This window comes from Petaurus breviceps, unplaced genomic scaffold, assembly GCF_028583685.1.
Source record: "Petaurus breviceps papuanus isolate PSGF00001 unplaced genomic scaffold, PetGlider_PUasm1.0 183, whole genome shotgun sequence".
In the NCBI taxonomy this organism is placed as follows: domain Eukaryota; kingdom Metazoa; phylum Chordata; class Mammalia; order Diprotodontia; family Petauridae; genus Petaurus; species Petaurus breviceps.
The window spans coordinates 21035477-21057356 of record NW_027185791.1 but is presented as its reverse complement, the minus strand read 5'-3'; the positions used below and the strand labels follow the sequence as shown (position 1 = coordinate 21057356).

Below are 21880 nucleotides of genomic sequence, written 5' to 3'. Positions count from 1 at the left end.
CCTCCCTTCCTCCCTTCCTCCCTTCCTCCCTTCCTTCCTTCCTTCCTTCCTTCCTTCCTTCCTTCCTCCTTCTTTCCCAAAACTCTTCAGCTTCTCCCCATTCTTCTTTTCAGTCATTTCACCTCTCTTCATTTCTTCCCATTCTCCCTTCCTTGTCATATTGTCATTTGTCCATCATTCCCTTTTGATGACTCTCCATCCCAGAATCGATTGCTTTCTTCTCTGATGGTCCAAGGGCTCCAGATTTCAGGGCAGAGAGATATCTGTGAGCCCTGACGCCACCAGAGGGCAATGTGATGATGTTTGCTTGCACATGCTCAGTCTTTTTGCTTCACTACCATTCTTAAGACTGAGGATTCCCATTCAGATTTGCCCATTAAATCAATGGAGGAATTTTACTTTTTTTAAAGGACGGTAAATATCGTTCCTTATGACACACTGGGTTAAAATGCTTTATCATCTCGCACACTTTTCATCTGTTCATGGACTTTTATTGCGCGTGGTGAATTGTGTGCATTTGTTCTTGCTATTCCCCATAGCATTAAAATAAGAAGTATACTGCTTGGAGCCATGACGCGTGCCTAAAAGGTCCTGGGTACAGGTGGGGTAAATTGAGTTAGAATGTGTTCGTATCAAATGTTTAAAAAGTTCTTTCATATTATTGACAATAGAGACAAAAAGCAGAACCTTTTACAGATTTTTAGGAATAAGAATTCATATTAGACCCATTGGCACCTAGATTTTCATGGAAAACCAGAATCACAGAAGCTATTATCTCACTAAAATTACCTCTCAGCAACTTCATCTTATCTTTGTCTCCCACTAACTGGAATCTCTCAGTTGAAGTGGTAATTGAAGAAGCTAATTCTGCAGAAAAATGCTCAGGGATGGTCTTTCCTTGCCTGCCAGAAGAAATTCAAAATAAAAGAAATGCTATAGCAGACAGAGAACAGGCTTTGGAGCCAGCAAGCCTGGAGTTCAAGTTCTGCCTCTGACATACACTGTCATTAACTGTCTCTGCTCCAGGCAACTTTGAGACTGTAAATTTCAGAGAAGGAGCTGACCTGCACTGGCAGAGGGAATTTCTTCACTGGGAGTTCCATGTATGAGTGAAGCCAAAAGTCTAGTTCCTATTTAAATATAATGGAGTGGAGGAGGGAAGGAAAGAAAAGAGAGATTATCTATCTCATAGTAAAAGAATATTACAAAACATGTACATTCATTTTTCTTCTTAATTAAAATCTAATTTTTCATTACTCAGAGAAGAGGGCAGGAAGTATTGAAATTGAAATCAAATCACAACACAAATCAACTGATTATACAAATCTAGCGAAGTAATCCAGGGAAATTTGGAAATTGCATTGATCAGTAGACATAGATATAGATCTATAAATAGGTATAGCTATGGACATATTGCAGAGAAATTCCTCTCAAACTCTAAATATGATTTTTGAAAACTTCAAGCAGATAAAACTCACTAAAATGAAGTGTCTGATCTCATATTTTCCTGAAACTTAATGGGTGGTAATATGTCTCTTTTGTGAATATAAGACCACATTTTGGGATTGGTAAATTTAAACCTCAACTTCTTGGAACAATGTGTGATATTGGATGAACCACTTAAAGCATGTGTGGTCTCTATGTTTATTCTCCTTTTGTACAGGGTGGAAATAATGTTCAGTGTTTACCTGGTAAGAATATTTTGGGGACCAATTAAGCCCATTTAGTGCATAGCTCTCATCATTAGAATATAATTAGAGAGATAAATTTATTTACATAATTATGTGTTATATAATTCTTTAATAATTATTCTATGGAAGTCCTACTGTGGTAGGACTTTATGGTGTGGAGATGACTCTAGCTTCTGGAAGAAGAGGCAAGAGGGGCCCAAGTTCTAGCAGGTTCTTCCAAGATGAAAAGGGTCTGAGTATGAGACATAGATCTGTTGTCCAGGTGTAGAGCTGCTTGTGATCTCCTCACTAGAGGGAGAACCCTAATGGATAAAATCATAAATGCTGGTGGCTATTTAAATTTTTATTGACACCTTTTAAAAATACTCCCTTCATTTCCAAATATATCCCTCCCCTATACTTATCCTCCTATTCAGGGAACTCTCCTTTCTAGCAATAATTTTCCTTAAAAGTAACAAATATGTGTGTGTGTGTGTGTGTGTATTTGAAATCCATAGCCCCCACATATGAAATGAAATGAATTTTGCTGGGGTTGAGCTTGGACATTTTAATTATACTGCATTTATCTGTTTTATTGTTCTTTCAATTTGTATTTTATTCATTATATATGGATAGTCTCCTCATTCAGTTCCTTTTACATCAATTCATATGTCTGAATTCTTCATATTCCATTACATTTCTGTGCCACAATGTGTTTAATCATTCCCCAATTAATAAATAGGCATCTATGTTATTTCCAATTATTTGCTACCACAAAAGTTTATTATAAATGTAATATCTGTGTATGCATATACACATATCACAATTCTATTTTCTCTAGCAGTGGAGTCAGTGGATTAGACATGTGCTTATTTTAGTTGTTACTTACAGAATTTCCAAATTGCTTTACAAAAGAGTTTGACCAAATCACAACTCACACAATAGTGTATTAATGTATCTGTCTACACAACCCCTCCAACTTTTATTATTGCTGTATTTTGTCATTTTTGTCCTTTTTTTTTTTGTAAGTTGAAATCTCAAAATTGTTTCAATTTGGCTGGTTTTTTTTTGGTTAGTAATTCAGAGCAAGTGCCCATATACTTGTCAATAGTGTGATTCTCCTTTTGAGAATCATTTGCTCTTATCTTTTGATTACTATATCTACTGGAGAATGCTTTTTTGTCTTATATATTTGTGCTAGCATCTTATGTATCTTCAACGTCAGACCCTTATCAAAGATATTGGATGCAAAAACATTTTTCCAAGTTACCAGTTTCCCTCTTAGCCTAGCTACATGGATTTTATTCATGAAAAAGCTTTTTAATGTCAAATAATCAAAATAATCTAGTTTACCTTTTTCGCATCTTCTAAACCTTATTTCACTCCTAATATTCCCCTTAGCCATCCGTACAAATGTTTTCTTCTTCTTCTTCTTGTGCTTCCCCTTTTCTTCATCTTCTTTTTGAGTTTTCATATTCAGATCACACGGACATTTTGAGTGTATCATGAGACACACAGAGAAATTTTGATCTGAAACTTCATTTCACCCAACTGCTTTCGAGTTTTCCTAGTTGTATTTGAAAATATAGGAAGCTCTTTCCCGAGGAGGGCATGGCCTGGGTTTCGTGAAGTCCTAGGCTAATGACTTTGCTTGCCTCCAGTTCTTCTTTATCTAGTTCATCCCTTTGCTTTTCTCTTTTAGACATTAGCCAAATAGTTTTAATGATCACTACTTTATAAGTTAAGGTCTGGAAATGCGATGTTCTGTTCCTTCCAACTTATTTTTATTATTTCCCTGGAAATCCTAGATTTTTTGTTCCTCTAAATATATGTTGTTATTATTTTTGTCTACCTCTATGAAGTACTTCCTAGGAAGCTTGATTAGTATAACAACAAGGTTATTTTTAATAACCATTTCTATTATTTGTTTCTGGATTTTTTACATTACTACATAGAAATGCTGATGATTTGGGATACAAAATGTTAATATTTTGGATCCCATTATATTACTGAATAATCAGTTATTTTGATTAGTTTTCTTGTTTATTTTCTGGTGTTTTTGTAAGTAAGCCATCACCTGCAAATAGGCTGATTATACCTCCTATTTTCTAGTGTTTATATCTTTCATTTCTTTCTCTTATTGCCAACATTACCTTTATAAAATTATAAAAAATAACAGTGTGGATAGGGGTACCCTTGCTTTATTCCCTGTATTTTTAAAAGTCTCTAGTCCAGGGGTGGGGAAACTGTGGCCTTCTAGGTCGTTGGGTGTGGAATTTTGACTGAGTCCAACTTTTACAGAAAAAAATCCTTTTATTGAGGGGATTTGTTCTGTGTAGTCTAGATTCAATCAAAGGGCTATACTTGAGGACCTAGAGAGCTATATGTGGCCTAGAGACCACAGGTCCCCTCCCCCCACTCTAGTATTTCTTTAGTAATAATAATGATAGTGTTTGATTTGGGGTACATTTTATGATATTAAGCATGTGCTTTGGAGATTTATTTTTTAAAGCATAAAGGTATTTCTATTTTTAATTTGATAAATTCTGATAGCTGTAGGTCTAATGAAGGCTAAATCATTATTATAAATTTAACTTGGACATAATGAATAATTTTGGGGAATCTATTGCTAAAGTCTTTTTTTGCTAGGATGATAATTGAATTTTTCCCAATATTGCAATACTTTTCCAATAGTGACATTGGTCTATAATTCTCTTCCTTTGCCTTATCTTTCCCTGCTTGAGTTTGGTGAGATATTTTCATTTTCAATTTTTAAGGTTGATTTATACATCATAGACATTAGTTTCTCTTTAAACACTTGATACATTCTTTTGCAAACCTGTTTGGACTAGGGTCTTTCCCTTTATCATTTCCTTTATGACTTGTTCAGAGTGATCGTTCTGGCAGTGGGTTGAGCTGGTAATTTGGGTTTTATGTATTTGGTGAGTAATCATTTTAAATTCTTAGTTTTACTAGCAAAAACTAAAATAGGCCTGATAATTTTTTTTATTCTCCTCTATTATGGTTCTACCTTGTCTATTTTTAATTCAGTAGTGGGATTTTTCTCCCCAACCTTTTTTTTTTATTCAGCTTTGCTAAAGGCTTATTGATTTTTATAGTATGGTTAAAGAACCAGCTTTTAATAATAACATTAACATGTATGTAGTGCTGTGCTAAATGCTTCCTAAACATTATCTCACAATTTGCTCCTCACAACAATTCCAGGAAGTAGCTGCTATTATTATCCCATCTTACAAGGAAGGAAATGGAAGCAAACAGAAGTTAAGTAACATACCCAGTCTCCCCGTGTCTGAGGCCAATTTTGAACTCGGATCTTCACGACTCCAAACCTAGCACTCTACGCATGATACCATCTAACACCTCATTTATTATTTCGGTATTTGTATAATTTTTTGTTTTTAATTTTTATCTATTTCTTTTGTAATTTTCAAGATTTACATTTGAGGCTTTTTTATTTGTTGATTTTCGAGTAAAAAAATCTACATTTAGTTCATCCATTCTTTTTCTCTTTTTGATGCGTTTTAAGAGAGATTTTCCTCCACTTGAGTCTGCTTTACAAATTTTGTTGTGTTTTCTCACTTTTTAAAATCCATTTCACTTGGTTACTGTTTCAGTGATCCATTCAATCATTCATGGTGTCATTATTAATTCTATATTTATGTTTATATCTTTTTGCTCCTATTCTCTTAGTTAACTATGATTTTATTGCATGATGGTCTTTAAAGGATATATTTATTATTTCTACTTCTTTCTTTACATTTTGAAAACAATTTCTTCGTATTTTGGCATGTGGTGTTTTTGTAAATATACCACGTGTTGCTGGGAATTTAATGTTCCCATTCAGAAGAGTAACAAAGGCTCTCAAGTCTACCTTGCCTAACAATCGGTCCAGTCTGACATTGTCCCTGCCGTTTATCTCTCTGTTTTGTGTCTCTAGGACAGAGAGAGGAGCATTGTGGTCTCCCAAAGAATACCGCGTGCCTATCTACATCTTTTTGCAATTCCATTACCTTTTAGCAGCTGTGCTATTTCTGCATATTTATTTATAAATAATAGTTTCATTTTTTTTTAGTTTAAAGGAACATAAATGCCAATAAATTCTTATTAATTCACTGATTGATTCCAGAGGTAAAAAGGTGACACTGATATATGTGTAGGAGAGTAGCATATTCAGACCATTAGCAAAGTCATTTTAGCAGCAGTGTGGAGGATGGTTTTGGAAATGGAAAAGACTTAATAGAGGGAAACCAATGAGGAAGCGATTGCCACAATTCAGATGGGAGGTGATGAAGACCTGCATAAAAGTGATGGCCGCGTGAGTAGAGAAAAGGGAATGTATGTATTCAAAACATGCTGTGCAGATAAAAATGGCAGGATTTATCAATGGCTTGGATAGGTGGGGTTAGAGAGTGAGGACCTGAGGATGACACTGAGCTTATGAACCTGGGTGAATAGAAGGATATTGAGACCCTTAAATGAAATATTAATTCATTATCTTTTCATTTTTTCATGACTGAAGCATAATCCTGAGATACTCAAATTAATGTTTCTTCATATTTAAAAGTCTTCCTCTGTATATGTAGAGCCTATATCTTGTCTTGGGGAGGGGGAAGGGGAGGAAGGGGAGAAAATTTAAACCTCAGAAACTTGTGGAACTGAATGTTGTAATCTAAAAATAAATACACTTTTTAAAATGCCCCCCCCAAAGTCTTTTTCTTGTGTGCTTGCAAAACTTGTTGTTTCTTATGGAAACTGTGAATTTAAGTACTATGTGCCTTGGGGTTTCAAGGGCGCACTTTTCCTCTGGCAGGGGTAGGTAGATTTGGGCCATCAAGGCTTTGTTGTCTCTATTCAAAAGTCCTAAAAGCATTGTTGTTTTTGTTGTTTTGAGGGGAGGATTATTATATCTTGCAATATAGTATTCTGGAATTTTCATTTTTATAGTTTTCTTGAAGACCTGTTATCCTTAGGTAATCTCTGAATATTCTCTTTTTAAAGAACAGCTCCTTTGGTTTATAAAAAAGATCCGTGTGTTGTTTTAAAATTAGTACCTTTTGTTTCCCTTCTGCCAAATTTTCTTCCATTTCCATATTTTTACATTCAGAACCTGTTTTTCTTTCACAGAGCCACTATGTCTGTGAAAATATAATTTTGTTGTGTCTTATTATGAACCCAATTTAATTCCTATCTTTTAAAATTTTTAGAAACAGTGGAGTTTCCTACTATTTTTCCTTGATCTCTGGAAAATCTTCAGAATTATCCTTTTGAATAAGGAGTTTTGGTTCAATTTCTCTTCATGGTAAAATATTTGTTCACAATGTTATGGCCTCTCAACCAATTTTAACTTCTTATTCCTTCTTCCTTTAGCTTCTTTGTTGGTTGATCTACTTATGAGCTTAGTTTCCATTGAAGCTTTCTCCCTTGGATTTTTGGTCTTTCAATCTTTATCTTATATCTAGTTACTTGTCTCTCTTGGTTCCCTATTCAGTCTTTGATTCCTCTACCTTCTACTGCTACTCCCATTCTGCTCACCCCCACCCTACCCTGACTAAGGCTAAGTTTCCCCAGTCTCCTTCCATTATAATTTCTTTCTTCATGCTTTGTGAACCTGACCAGAGCCTTTGTCCAAATTAAACTCAAAATGAGAGGAATGACCCTACCTTGGTTTCCTATCCAGAGAAAAACTCAAGCATAGAAGCTTCTTTCCTCTGGTTGACTTGACACAACACAATGTCCTTTGTCATGCTAGCTGACCACATTTCCTTCATCCTTTCCTGTTGCTCTCCCCTTCGTTTGACTATGACTGGAATCAATGTCTACTATTTTTAGTGGGGAAAGAGGTAGGATTCAATCTGAGTCACTGTTATAAGGGAACTTGGTAAGGGCCCTACAGATCAAATGTGAAACAAAAGCCTGAAGTGATACTTACATAGATTACACTTAGCATATATGTAGTGAGGTTAGGGGTGGAGACACTGAGTAGGACCCCTAAGTATTTAATAATAATTTCCTATTATTTCATGACTTTTTATCATATTAAATGTTTTTGTCTTCTTAGCTGGTGGATTAAGCTCTAGTTAGCCTAAATCTGGCATGTAATTCCTTTTTTTTTTTTGAGGTTTTAGCATTGGATTTTACAGAAAACATCTGCTCTACCATCTTGCTAATCATGTTTTCTGTATAAGTATTAAGGCAAATATTAAGTAATTATTTCAAAGTACTGTGTAAGCACAGAGCTTTTAGAGAAATGCTAAGTAACTAGAAAGGAATATTAATTAAAAAAGTGAATTTATATATTCTCTCTTGAATGAATGAATGGAAGAAAAAGCAGTGAGGGCAGAGGCAAGATGGCATAGTAAAAGCAGGAACTTACTTGAGCTTGTCCCCAATTACCTCAAGAAAAAGCACTTAATAACTCTTCTAAGTATTGAGTATAGAAATGCAAGCCACCAAGATTCCCTGCCCTCAAAAAGCTTACATTCTAATACAGGGAGCCAGAGTTGGAGGACATGAGTTCTAATAGTAGGCAAAGGAAGGATGTTTATTTTTGATCCTAGATACAGGAGGGAATCATTGGAGTTTATTGAGTTTAAGACTGACATATTTAAATCTGTGCTTAAAGAAGCTTGACAGCTTTGTAGAGGATGGATTGGATTGGGGAGACACTCAAGTCAGTGAGCCCAAATAGGAGGTCAGTGTAATAGATCAATTGATGTAAGTGGAAGCTTGAACCGAGGTAGAGACTAAGTACAAAGAAGGGGTCAGATGCAAGAGGTGGTGTGAAATCAAAATGACTTGGACACTTTCATAACAGAGGAGTTGTGAAATTTAGGTTAATGTCAAGGTTATAAAACTGGAAGAATGGTTGTGTCTTGGACAGAAATAGGGAAACTTCAAAGAGAGATGAGTTCTGTTTTAGACATGTCAAATTTGGGTTATCCAGTTTGAAATATAGAATAGACTTTTGGAAATTCAGAGTTGAAGCTCAGGGAAGAGAGTGGGACTGGCTCTATGAATCTATAGGTAGTCTATATAGATATGATGATTAAACCCAGGGAACTGATAAAGTCACTGAGAGAATATAGAGACAGAAGAAGGTCCAGAACAGAGCCTTGGGGAACACCTATAACTATGGGGTGTGATACAAGGGCATGCTGGAGCCAATGTGAACATTTACACCTCAGAAATCATTAAACTCTACAAATCAAGACAACTTATAATTTTGTTAATTGTCTAGACTTAAGGAAGCAATGAAAACATGTTATTAATGTCTATTAGATTTAAAAGTGTATCTTGTGTATATTTGTTTCTCAGAGAGCTAGTTGTTAAATATGTACCATCATGTAATACTGATGGAATTTAAAGATCCCCCTGTATTGGCTTGGTTTTTGGATTGATTGTGCTAAAACCCAGAGCTTGTGAATCCCACTTGTGGGATGGATGTGTTGACGTGAAAAGAGAGTGCTGAACTGGGAGGAGCTGGTGACATAAATTTAGAGAGACACAAGCAAAGAGAGAGGCAGAAGAACTTTTTGGAAGAAGCATCTTGGAGGCAGAGAGAGATGGAGAGGATTGCTGAGGGCCAGTTTGAATTGCCCAGGAATTTTGAGAGCTGCCACCCAGAGCTGCCAAGGACTGAGGAGACATGGCTGTTATGCTGGTACTTTGTCTGTCTGTTTTGATGTTGTTTTGCCAGATTTGTCCACTGGTGAAAGACAGTGCTGTTGTTGCAGAGGTCCTGGAACCTTGCTGTTGGTTCAGAAGCCCTGAAGAAGGATTTTCTTGTTGTATGTTTACAGAAATCCTGCAAGAGGGTTTTGCTAATGTTTTCAGGGGTCCTAGGACTGTTCTGCAGACAGAGAATGAATTAATGAAGACACTGGCAATGTATCTTGTGGCCTTGCTAAGCTTTGTCTGCCCAGGAACAAAGATTGCTGAGAACTTGCCTTGGGTCAAGATGAAGAAAAGACCTCTCTTTGGGTATTAAATGCTGTGCTTAAGCTTGTTATAACTCTGGGGTAGATTCAGTTGTGATCCAAGGGTGGGGAACTTTTGACTTTTTTGTGCTCTGTGATTGAACAAATGAATGTACTTTACTAATGATTGGAAACTAATCTCCATTTGAGAAGAGGGGCTTTGTGGTTGACTAAATAAATGTACAGCCTAGGGGTGGAGTAGTACTTAGAAGAGGGACTTTGTGATTGATTAAATGAATGTAACGTCCAGGGGTGGAGTAGTACTTGATTGAATTACACTTGGTGAATGCTGTATTTTGAATTATGCTATATTTTGGTTTTCTCTGTTCTTAATTTTTCACTGAATAAAATGGAGAGCAGCTATGCTGGTATTGTGAACCTTGGAAAGTTGCCTTTGCTTGGCATTAAACATCATACCGCTGGGTATGAGTGATGAGCCACAAAAAGAGACTGAGAAGTCATGGGTCAGACAGAAAGAGAACCAGGAGAGAGGAGAATGACAAAAATCCAGAAAAGAGACAATATTCAAGAGAAGAAACGGGTCAACCGCCAAATAAGAGGAGAGATCATGAAAAAGATTAAGAAGAGTATTAGATTTGTCCGTTTAAGAGACCGTGCACACCTGGAAAAGAGCGGTTTCATTTGGGTAATTAGATCAGAGCCCAAGTCACAAAGGATTGAGATGTGAGCAAGAGACGAAGGAAGGGCAGAGAATGTGGGCAACTTTTTTCTAGGAGTTTGGCTGAGAAAAGGAAGAGAGAGTATGATAGCCTGATGGAACAGTGTGGTCTAGTGAGGGGTTTTTAAGTATAGTGGAGACAGACATGTTTGAATGCAGTAAAGAAACAATAGGAAGAGAACATTGAAGATGTGAGAGTGGGGATGATTGAGGAGGCAAATGGTAAGAGAAGGGGTAAAGGGTGTATTAGGTAGAGAGGCTGGCATTGGTAAGACTGTGTGTGTGTGTGCGCATGTGTGTGTACATGCATGCACACAGAGACATATGTGTGAAGAAAGTGCTTTGTAAATCAGAAAATGTCATATAATTATGAATTATTGATGCTCCCTCCAACCTAACATAGTTTTCTGCACAATGCAGATTATTAATGTGTTCAATGAAAATATTTGAATAAAATTTAATTTTGAGCTAAAAGAAATCTTAGATGCTTTCTAATTCAGTATGTTCATTTTCAAGATGAGGAAACTGAGGCCCTGAATGGTTAGGAAATTTGAATAATGGAATGATAAACCTTGAATTTTAGATCTGGAAAAATGTTAGATGTCAATTTGTCCAAGGACACATAGTTAATTAATGTCAAAGTGAGACCTAACAGAAGGGTCCAGTAATCTTTCCACTAGTCCACAATGATAACTAACATTGCAGTGCAAGGCCAGTAATTAACTGGACCTTTTGTTTTTGCACCAAAAAGCCAGTATCATCCTAGGAGCGAGAATGTTAAGAATTCTGAAATTTGATTTCTCTTTGGAGCATGAAAGGCAGAAATCCTGTAGGGCTGCAACCTAAACTTTGAGTGGTTTTCTATAGTTCCCTATATGAAAGAAACGAGGTCACTTTTCTCATTTAAATGTCTAAGGCCCTCCTGAGCCAACCCCATCATTTTCATTTCCGGAATTCCCTTTTAGCTTTAATCCAATAGCTGGCAACACTAGGTAATAAGGTGGTTGATTTGCAACCATATTGTTTTACATAAACACTCCTTTTGTGCTTTCCCCAGCTCTCCAATTCAGTCCGGAATTTCCTCAAACTGCCAATTGTCAGTCTTAAATCCATCACTCCCACCCCCACCTTAGTTTACTGGGGAAAACGCAGACTAATGGAGCATGTAAGGGGCTCACTTTTAAACAGCTCAATGAGCCACCAATATAGGAAAGGCTTAGATCAGCATTTGAACACTAAATTAAGATCCTGAAGTCCATGAAATGGTTTAACAGAGTTTCTTTTAGTCTTGAACCTTTCCTCCTCAAAGCCCAGCCTAGGGTGGCACAAGGAAGGTCCAAAGGGCTCTGGGAAGTTATCATTATCTCCTGACTGAATCAATTCCATGAGAGACATCACCTCAATAGCCCCCCTTCCTGCCCCAACCCGCCCCCCTCCACCCCTAACAGTCATTTGGACATCCTGTAACTCGAAACCAATACTTTAAAGCAATTGAGTGTGGTGCACAAGACAAAGCCTGCTGCTGCAGGAACAGTTGGCCCCCAAATGTTTATCAGCTCTCTGACATAGCCTTGTCCATTTAAAGCTCACAAACTGTTATTTACTGGCTCCTTCACATCTAATAACACAGCTTTTGAACAGGTGGTGAAAATGGAGGGTGATTAGCTGGACCTCCATGGGAGATGCTCTGTGTGTGTCTGCGGGTGGTCTCAAGCTCCTTTAGCCCAGTGCCCACATATGAAGACATTGTAAAAAGCCTCCAATTTAGGAGATAACAAGTCTGCGTTGTCTGTTTGTGTAAAGTCCTGTCCAAGTTACAGCTGGAATGGCTTGCTGTCCTGCAAACATTGCCAAGAAAGGTTAAAAGTTCAGAATAATCAGAAACACCCCCCTTCCCATACACACACCCAGCTCCTTCTGCTTTGTTGAACAGTCGCAGTGACTGCACAATCCCAGGAATCCTCCCTCATGAACTCTTGAGCAATTTTGGTAAAAGCTGAAAATTTTAATGCTAGTTGAGCAAACCCAAATTACAATGACTTCCAAAAGATCAGAAGTGGTTGTTTTTAGGAGTTCCTGCTCTTTGGGATTCAGTTCTTCACTGAGATGAGTTTGCAGGGTCACCGAAACTCCCATTTCTTCTTCTCAAACATTGTCTACAATGTACAAAGCCCAATAAGTGAAACTAAGGCACGGTGAATTGTTCCTGTGCCCACAGAAACTAGAGCTAAATGTTGTGCCTCACAGTTTTCCCAGAATGCATCATGAACCTGCCAGGGGCAATGGGAACAGCCTGGACTTTCTAATGGTCTGTGGTAACTGTTGTTTGGAAGATAAGGGCTTGGCTGTAGCTGTCATTTGTGTGTTTCCCTATCTCCACACAATGCCTGTGAGCCTTCTATTTCTACCCCCTGCTCCGACTCTTATATTCGCTATATTTTTTAGTCAGTCACTAAACATTTAATTGCTTACTATAAGTCAGTCACTGTACTAAGTGCTGAGGTTACAAAGAAAGGCAAAATACAGTCTCTGCCCTTGAAAACCTCATAATCTTATGGGTTTCGATTATATCATACAGGAAAGACAATATGTCAAGAGTCCGAGAGATGTCTATAACTGATCGTCTTAAAGATTTGCCTAGAGCTTAGAGAACTTGGGTGACTCACCCATGGTCACACAGAGACAAGATTGAAACCCAGGTCTTCCTGACTCAAAGTCTAGCCTTCGATCCTCTGAGACACTAGAATAGCAGAAACAATGAGTGGAAAGCAATCTCCTTCTCATTGTTGACCTGCGCGAGACTTGTGTTAGTTGGCTACATATCACATAAGAAAGCATATGGCATCACATTCTGCTGCTTCCTGCAGGGTCCTGCAGCTGTGGGTATAACTGAAGATGCACAACCAAACTTTTCTGTGCTGTATGCTGGGAAAGAATGTCCCCGGGTTGACCAATTTGACTATGTCACCAATTAGTCTTTGGTTTTCTTCCTGAGAAAATGTATTTTAAGTTTACTGAAAATATCACAGAACATAGAGCAAGAAAAGACCTTAATGACTCTTTAGACCCACCTCTAACACTATAATATATAACTCTATATTACATGATAACATTTTGTATTTTTATATTGTTATAATATATTCACATATTATAAACCTATCTAAATAAAATATAATAAAATAAATACTTTTTAATATCATTCTTCACATGTAGTCATTTGGTCTTTTCTTGAATACTCACCGTGATATTAGTACACTCTACTCTTGGGCATCTCTATGAGTTAGAAAGTTCTTTCTTACATTGAACAGAATTTTTTTTTTAACCATTATTTGGGTTTTGATTTCTCTAGCCTCACAGAATGTCAGCTTTGTTGTATTGTAGGAACTCAGATTTGGAACAGATTTTAGGGATTGGGTGGTCCAAGTCCTTCAGCTTGTACGTAAGGAAATAGAAGCCCAGAGAGTGAGGTGACTTGATCAAAGTTTGCTTCTATCCAATTGTCCTTTGATACTAATATTTTGTAGAAAATTTGAATCTACACAACTTTTGCAGATATTGTAATCTCCATTAAAATGTAAGCCCTTTGAAGGCAAAGAACTGTTATTTTTCCCTTTGTATCCCTACAACTAGCACAGTGTCTTGACCATAGGCTATAGTGATATAGTACTTGTTGATTTGAAATAATATGTTTGAAGATACCTATCACGTCTCTTAGTTCCTAAATATCCTATTTCCTTTAAATAATTACTCACACAATAGGGTTTTCATGCTTCTCAAGACCATCATGTTACCCTATTCTTGATATTCTTTAGTTTATCAATGACCCTTGGAAAACATGACAACCATAATTTAGCACAATCTGTCCTATGTGCTCTGAGAATTTAGAGTGCAAGAAGTCATTACTTCCCAAGATTTGGATATGATATTTTAATTAATGTAGTTCATGATTATGGTGGCATTTTTGTTTTTATTTTTAGTAACTGTCACACTCTTGATATATTAACTTTGTGATCAATTAAAATATGCATATTTTTCACATAAACTGATACCAGGATAGAACCCCAAAATTATATATTCATACACCAATTTTTTAAAACCTAAATGTTGTTGTTTTTCTGTCACTTTTGGGTCAGGTCTGAAACTTCATGACCCCATTTTGGGGTCATGGTTTGCCATTTCCTTCTCCAGCTCATTTCATAGATGAGGAAATAGAGGCAGAGCTAAGTGACTTGTCAAAGGTCACACAGCTAGTAAGTGTCTGAGGTTAGATTTGAACTCAGGAAGAGGAATCCTCATGACTCTAAATGTGGTGATCTATCCACTGCACCACCTAGCTGCCCCCTTACCATAAATCTATGATTTTATATTTATCTCTGTTACTCTCACCTTCTTAGGTTTAGATTAAATTTTTGGTTCAATGATAAACAATCACCAGGGGTGTCATTTTAAATTATTAAATCTTTCACAAATATTTGATGGCTCATACAAAGTTGAATCTTTATATCACTTAGAATGATGATGGGGGAAGGGGTGATAGAACTATGAGCTAAGTGCTGAAAGACACTGAATAAAAATAGAAGATGATCCTGGAAGCAAAAGATAACTGGAATGAGCATAGTAGGCAGAGGGCAGGAGACTGTGGACTTCAAAAGAGAAGAGTTTGTTAAGCGATACTTGTGGAGGAAGGGTATGACGGAGTATTTATTATCTTTTTAGTAATAACTACAGGGTATCCCTAGAGTTTCAGTATTTTTGTATTCGTTTATTTATTTATTTTTAGTTTCCAGCATTTACTTTCACAAGTTTTAATTTTTCCCTGTCCCTCCCTCCTCCCTCCCTCCCTCCCCAAGACAGCCTACAATCTGATATAGTTTCTACATATACATTCCTATTAAACATATTTTCACATTAGTCACGTTGTATAGAAGAATTATAAGGAATGGGAGAAACCATGAGAACAAAAAACCAAAACAAAACATGAAAAAAAATAGTCTGCTTCACTCTGCATTCAGACTCCATAGTTCTTTCTCTGGATGTGGATGGCATTTTCCATCACGCATCCTTTGGCATCGTTTTAGGTCTTTGCATTGCTGAGAAGAGCGAAGTCTATCAAAAGTTTAAGTCTTTAGTAGCCTATAAGTATCTTAAGAGTTTCAGTCTCAATGAAGTTAAACCATTAAAACTTCCTTAGGAAGGTAAAAACTTCATGAGAATTTTTTAGGACACAGGGAGTAGAAGGAGTGGATCCTCTTGGAGGCATGCTTTGAAGAAAATGGTATTTTTAGGGAAAATCAGGTTTTAATTAATAAGATGAAAAAATGGGAGGGGAAAATAGAAGAGAGAAAGGATGATGTTCACAAGAACAACAAGCATGAGGAGTTCAGATGGTCTGTCTAGAGGCGCGTCATACAATTCCATTATTGGAGGAGCCAGGGTATGGCGGGAAGAACGCTGGTCAAATCCCCGGTTTGTCTTCGCTTTTCCAGTGGCTGTATGACCTTGTATCCCTCTGCGTCTGAATTTCCTGATCTCTCTAATAAGGGTATTAAACTACATGCTGTATGATTTCTCTTGGAGTTTAAATGCTTTGTGAAGCTATGAGATTCTATTGTAATATTGATCTGATGGTACAAGTCTCTAAAGAGTCACTCTCCTCATCATCAAAGTTTGTATGTTTCTACGAAGGAACTGGGGCAGGCTGATGGTAGAGGGTTCAGCAAACACCACTCCTTCTTCAAGGTCCTTTAATTTGGTAAATAAGAAAAAGGGCACAGACAAATTAAGTGACTGTTTGAAGGTTACAGTGAATTTTTGAAAAGGTATTGACTTTACAAGCCCATGACTATCATGGAACAAATGGGGCTCTTCTCTAGGACACTGATGTGTATAGTGCGCTCTCCTTTCAGCTTCCACCCCCATCCCAAGCAACCTGTCCCCACACCTTGGTTATGGTCCAAAGATCCTTCTTCACTAGGACACAATTACCCCTAAGCCATTACTCTCATTAGTCTAACAGCTATGGCAGCCCTCTCCTGTGGTCATCTTGCTGGGGCATAGTTTGCCCTCTCTTACAATGTGACTGCCCCTGTGTCCTCTACACTCCCTCAATCACCCTCTACTTCAGAACAATCTTTTTGGGTCCTGTGCTCACTCTACCTCAACTCTTTTGCCCCAGAAGAAAAAAATCCTACCTCCCTCTCTAGGAACGAATATAAATTTGGTATATTTATGAGCACATTCAATTCCTTGCATCTTTGTGAAGTTCTTTTTATGACTACAGCTAAAGCCTTTTGGGTAACATTTTCATGAAATTAATGGAAGCATTTCAATGGAAATACCTCAAAATCTCATTATATTAATTATAACATGTCTATTTTAAACTGCCAATCCGAAGAGGAGACATTATTTTAATTTACTGTGGATAATAGCAAAATCTTGCTTTTAGAACAATAACCGAAAGTGGGAGTAACTAGCATTTGTGTCAGCCATCGACAAAAGCATTGAAATGCCCTCCAGTCATAGGACTGAATTACCAGTGATAAAGAAGATTGAACAGACAGAAAGAACTATAGATTTGGGGCCAATTTCGTGGATAACAACATCCACTTTTATTTTGAGCCTTTAGGTATCTGAAGGCTTCCAGCAAATTCCACAAACTCAGACTTCCTTGTTTTTCCAGAAATTATTCAGCCCCACTCATAATTAGATTTGAGGAAAGTAACAATCAGACCGTCTGAACGTAGGAGCTGGTAAAATTGAAACACGTAATCATTTTAATCCTTGAATATATGTATGTATTTACACACATGCATGCACACATATGCACTCATACACACCCTCTTTGACTGAATTTGGTTGCAAACCTACTAAAATAAATAACTTTAACTGAAGTCTATAACTTATTCAAATATGTTCTTTTTGCCTGGAAATTGAAATTCCCAAGCTGAATTTACCAACTTGATCTTTTCTATTTTCCTCTTTCCTCTTTTCCAGTTTCCATGAAGGCCATCTTTAGAAATGTGGGAAAGCATAATGACAAAGCTTTTCATTTTCAGCCAGAAAAGGCCACTGGCAGGGAAGGCAGTCAATAAGAATAACCATGTAAGAGCAGGATACCAGCTGCTCACGCTTCAAGGCCTGGCATCATCCGGACTATAAATGTGAAAAGTGGAGGCTTGGAGAAAGAAGGTTCTACCAACATGGATTTCTTTCAATGGGAACACGGGCGATCATCAACAAAGCTTTAGTGAGAACTACAACACAAACTCTCCTAATTCAGAGACTTATTTTGACAATTAATTGTGTCTTCACCACCATAACATACTATTATGATGAAAGAACAAGACTTTGAGTGTGTTGGTGAAGGGGTAAGTCTTAAAACATTCTTTTTTCTAATAAAATACCAGTTTTCCAATAAAACAAAGTGTTTTTGTGTTTTTCTTTAAAAAATTCGTTTTCCTTACAACTGCATGTATAGAAAGTTTTAGTTCATTAGCTGTCAAGTTTTCAAATCTTCTCTTTTTTTTTAAACCAGATGTTTGCTTTCCAAGTGATATTAAAATAGCCTATGAAATTATTTCCAAATAGCCTAGAAGCCCACCACTCATATTTATCTGATCACTTTTATATTTCATAAGCATGATATTACACTCCCCAATACCTCTACCCCACCCAACCTTATGCACTCACTCAAACACGTTTATTAAATGGATAGCGGTATTTTCAGTCTGTCTACTCCCTCCACTTCTCTCTGTGTGCCAGAGAAGTGGATATTTGACTAGAGAGGGATTCAAGGTCCAACAATGATGACACTGAGCTTCCCTCTGCTCCTTAGATGGGCTAGCTTAAGCCAGAAGTAGTCAGGGGTCCCTGCCACTGACCATTCATATGTAAGGAAGGAGCAGTAGACAGAGGGAGGTGACATTGTATCCTCTCCCCAGTGAAACATTTCCAGTCCCTTGCAAATGCATAGGGTATAAATAAATATCTATGAACCTACAACATAGGCATCATCATTTTACATGGTAATCTTGGTCACTGGCCTGGAACTTCTATGGTGGCTTTTGAGCTTACAGATTTCATAGGCCAACTATCAACATCCATAGGCTTTGTGTTTATGGATATCCCTGTTTATTACTACTATCTCCATGCTTTATAAGTACGGTCTCTTCTCTAGTTGTCTCTAAAACTGAAGCATTTTGATTAGAAATGGATTACCTCTGAGTTCAGCTCTCTTAATGTTCCCTCTCTACACAGAGGTCTGCTTGGGATCAAGAAAGGTATGGTTAATTTCTCTGAGGGCACTGATTTGCATAGCGCTCTCTCTCTCTCTCTCTCTCTCTGTCTCTCTCTCTGTCTCTCTGTCTCTCTGTCTCTCTCTCTCTCTCTCTCTCTCTTTCTCTCTCTCTCTCTGTCTCTCTCTCTGTCTCTCTATCTCTCTCTCTGTCTCTGTCTGTCTGTCTGTCTCTCTCTGTCTCTCTCTCTGTCTCTGTCTCTGTCTGTCTGTCTGTCTGTCTCTCTGTCTCTCTCTCTCTCTTTACTGTCTCTTTCAAGAGAAAGAAAGTCAATGCTTACCAGCTACAAAGGTTTCTTCTTTCTCATACTCTCCAAGGATACAACACAAGTTTATAGCACTTTCCTTCAAACACATTCCATACTCCACATAGACACACTCCACAATATGATGACACATTGAGTTAATAAAATCTATTTCCTACTAGCTCAGATGTCCTCTATTGGCCTGGCTTGACCTTAGAGAAAAAAATGGCTTGGGTAGCATCATCTATTTATTGCTACCATATTTGGAATCAGTTATAATTTGGCACAATACACTATGGAACATCTCCAACTTTTGTCATTAAATCAGTTGAGCACTCTATCTGGGAATAAAACCTGAATTCTTCAGACAAATCCCTTTGAATTATCTAATAAGTCATAGATAGTTTGCAATCTGCATTGGTAGAGGGAAAATTCACATTAGAAGTTCCCTGATCTGAAAAAAAATCACAGTTTCTTCACAAATGTGCAAGGCACTATGCCAGGTACTAGAAATACACAGGTAGTTAGAAGATGGAAGCATAGGATCATCAGATACTTTAGAGCATTAGAAAGGACAATAGACTTGGAGCCAGAGAACTGTTCAAATTCTGGCTTTGTTATTTATTAGTTGGCTTTAGCATAGTGAGTCAATTAATCTCTCTAAGCCTCAGTTTCCTCATCTGTAAATGATGTGTAAAGATCCCTTCTACCTCTCAATGCTATGTCTTCAGGGAACTAATAGTTTAATGGAAGAAAAGGGTATGTGTGCAACAACTAAATTACTAAAGAGAATGAGATAAATACAGAGGAGAGATCCAGGTGAAATTTTAGGAAAGAAATGACTTTTATTTGGAGGGAAGGGGAGAATATAATAATAGAGTAGATAAAAAGAGAGGAAGTTTCAATTCAGTGTAGCTGGAGGGGATATAGGGAAGAACGGTCAGATGTGAGTAATATTTCTTGAACAGAAATGACTGAACTTGAGTTCTGGGGAGAGATTAGGGATTGGGATATGAATCTGAGACTCATCAGCAAAGAGATAATAATTAGGACCATGAGAGTGTTGAGCCGAAAAGAGCGAGGCAAAAGATCCCTGAGAGTAAAATTTGGAAGTGGACTTTATTACCGCGGGACTGCCGGGGTCACATACCCAGATCAGACAGTGAGTTGGCACGGACAATGGGCCAGTTTTAAAAGTGATTCCAATAGTCAGGTTACATAAGCCGAGACTATAATCAGTGATTTGACAGTGTATATTTGAATTTCCCATGGGCGGGAAGTTTACCTAGTCTGAGGGACAGGGAACCTAGAATAGGCAAAGATGGGGAAGATCCAGTGGGGGCCAGGGAGTAAGGGATGGGGAATATCCTGTGGGGGGCAAGGGATGGGGGGGAATGGAGAAATATCCGGTGGGGGGCAGGGGACGGGGGAAGAATGGGGAAACACTCAACAGGGATTTTACCCTAGGCTGAAATTCCTGTTCACGGATCAATTGGAAAAGGGAAGAGTGGAGTCATGCTCAACATTCCCTACTTTTCTGTGTAGCTATGTCAAACCTTTGACATGGGGTGGGGCCACATCATCCAGGTTACCCAGTTCTGTTCCTAAAGGATGGTAGCAGGGGTCCCTGACAATGAACATTTTAATGGAGTTGACATGGGCCTTGACAAATTGTAGAAAGCGATTAATGAGACAGGGTCCTACAATCAGGGATATGGTCAGGAGGAGGAGAGGACCAGCCAAGGTTGATACCAATGGAGTGAGCCAGGGAGATGTCCATATCCTGAACAGGGACTGATACCAATTCTCACACTTTTCTAACTCCCTTTGTCTATTCTGTATATTCTGGCGTACCAACTTCAGACTCTCCCGCACCACTCCAGAATTGTTTGCATAGAAGCAACAAGCCTCACCAAGGGCGACACACAGGCCAGCCTGTTTAAGAAAAAGAAGGTCAAGGCCTCTGGGGTTCTGGAGAACCAGCTCTGCCGGAGAGTCCACCTGTCTTTCCAGGGCTGAGACGGACTGCTCTATGTGGGAGAGGTCGATATCTACCTGTGTACTTAAGGCCTGATAGTTGGCCTCCCCCTTAAGGCTGCTATCCCGGTCAATGCAGAACCCACAAGGCCCAAGCCCACTGAGATGGGAATGAGGAGTGGTACTGTCCAACTTTGGTGGTGGCTCAGTTCCCTTCTGAGGAAAGGTAATGCCAACCTTGTTCACCTGGGAGGAGGGTGACCCGGGGAATTATGGCCACTAGGATGCACAGGGGGCCCTCAGTGTGTTGTTGTTTTCTGAGGAACACTGTAGCAGAGACGTACTGGGTAAGGCCATCGTGGCATGCCCACCAGGCTCCTAGAGGGGCGGGAAAGTAGTCTGAGCTAGAGGCCCGAATCTCGTGGGCTTGTCCACAAATTGAGCTGTACTGAGAGCTGGACAAAGGAGTGCTGGATGATATGAGGCAGATACCTGTTCCCTGTACATTCCCGAGGGTGAGCCTTGGGTGGTCCCACTCACAGTTCTCTGTGTTGGAAGTAGGGGTGACTGAGGCGTTTAGTGCCACCCCTGCATAGTAAGGAGGCTGGGGCTCAACACAGAAGCAGCAATCTTTTCCCAACTTGTGGTTAGAGCTGTTAAGTGACAGCTGACAGGAGAGTAAGTCAGGGGAGATTCCTGAATCTTTGAAGATGGGGGGGCGTATGACGTGACGGGCCCGTGTGGTGACAGCTGGTATTGGGGTTCCCCATTGGGGCAGGGATAGCCAAGTCCCCTATGGGACCAATGGGGTGATGACTGGGTAGGGGCACAGGAGGTTTCTTGGTTACACTCAGTACCGTCTTTCCCACCTGCCCCTCTTTCTCTTCCTCATCCAGAGTGACCATGGTCCCCCAGGCAGGGACCATGATTCCTAGGACCAGAGAGACCGGATTCCCTGGGCAGGGTCAGAGGGGTTTTGAATGGTGAGATGGAGCATGGGTTACCAGGGGTCAGACCCG

The 21880-nt window shown here is 38.6% G+C and overlaps 1 long non-coding RNA gene across 1 annotated transcript in view; it reads left to right on the top strand.

The window, feature by feature from the left end:
* The window catches only part of LOC138161002 (uncharacterized), a 23407-nt gene extending 5687 nt beyond the window's left edge, over positions 1-17720 (top strand). The window contains exons 2-3 of the long non-coding RNA XR_011168241.1: positions 4896-5067; positions 17340-17720. This is a non-coding gene — a long non-coding RNA (uncharacterized lncRNA). The remainder of the gene's footprint in view (positions 1-4895; positions 5068-17339) is intronic.
* Positions 17721-21880: the final 4160 nt, after the last annotated feature.